This window comes from Chiloscyllium plagiosum, unplaced genomic scaffold, assembly GCF_037043375.1.
Source record: "Chiloscyllium plagiosum isolate Xiang-an unplaced genomic scaffold, Cpla_swu_hap1 HiC_scaffold_48, whole genome shotgun sequence".
Taxonomy (NCBI): domain Eukaryota; kingdom Metazoa; phylum Chordata; class Chondrichthyes; order Orectolobiformes; family Hemiscylliidae; genus Chiloscyllium; species Chiloscyllium plagiosum.
In genome coordinates this window covers 38431335-38432550 of record NW_028270186.1, presented here as the reverse complement: position 1 = coordinate 38432550, position 1216 = coordinate 38431335, and the positions used below count along the sequence as shown (strand labels likewise).

At 46.5% G+C, this 1216-nt stretch overlaps 1 pseudogene; it reads right to left on the bottom strand.

Annotated features, from left to right (window-relative positions):
• Positions 1 to 220: 220 nt before the first annotated feature.
• On the bottom strand, positions 221 to 972 carry LOC148135872 (uncharacterized; annotated as a pseudogene).
• Positions 973 to 1216: the final 244 nt, after the last annotated feature.

Sequence of the window (1216 nt, the reverse complement as noted above, 5' to 3'; positions counted from 1 at the left end):
ACATTGAACTAAAATGGGAAAATCCCGGATGGATTGATTAATGAGGGAATTTGATGGATGGATGGATTTGGGTGAATGGATATTTCAGCACATTCTTCAGCTGCTGCCTGAACTTAGTCTGGGTTACGGCATAAATCGCGGTGTTTGTGCAGCAACTGAGGAGCTGAAGCATGAAGCCAATTCCTGCACAAAGGGATGGAGAGACACAGGGGTATTCACTTTATACCACATCCGTCTCCACATAGAATACAGCATTGACATTGACCATAAAAGGATGAAATTGGCCGAGATCACACACAGTAAAATGATGGATTTTTTTCGGTTTCTCATTTCTGTGTCAGACTGAGCGTCCCCATTGGTGTGAGCGCGGAGTCTCCTGCGGGATCTGCTGGTCACTACAATGTGTCTGACGGTGAGAACATTGAGCAGCAGAATCAGGAGAAATGGGACACCCGGGGTTAGAATGTGGTGGAGGAACTGGATTGTGACCCAGACACTGGACTAACGAACAGCGATTGTTACATAACAAAACCAGGGGTTGTTCACCACCCAATACCGATCCGTGAACATAAAATACCAGTAAATGTTCTTTAAACAGCTCAGCACAGTCACTGCTCCCAGAACCACAGCCGCCGTTTTCTCACTGCAATATTTACTTTTCAGCTTCTGGCAACAAATGGCCACAAATCGATCAAAGGTGAAAGTGACGGTGAACCGGACAGAGCAGTCAGTGGCTGCATAAAGCAGGACGGCGTGGATATTACACACGGGGACGGAGACCCTCAGGAAATAAAACTGTTCCCGATAAACAATGGGAATGTGTCTCAGTATCAGGTCGGGGATAATGAACAGGAGCTCCGGCGCTGCCAAGGCCCCCAGGTAACGTCTGACACATGGAGACAATCCACAATCTTTATAAAGCAGGACGTAGATGGTCACTACGTTAACTGTGAGGAAGGAAAACAAACCCATTATCCATCAGCCTGGAGGCAAAGGGACCCGTTTGATCGGGGACTCAGTGAGATTTTCAAATGTGTCCCTGTATTCAGGGATTTATTAAAATAATTGGAGCTGGAAAAACAACTGTAAAGTTCTGAAATACTGACAAAAATATCAGTTGTAGAAAGTCGGGGGCAGAACGCTCCAGAATCTCCTTCAACTGTCCATCACCTTTTCCCGCTACCCACCCCCACCAACATGATGTACTGTGCACATG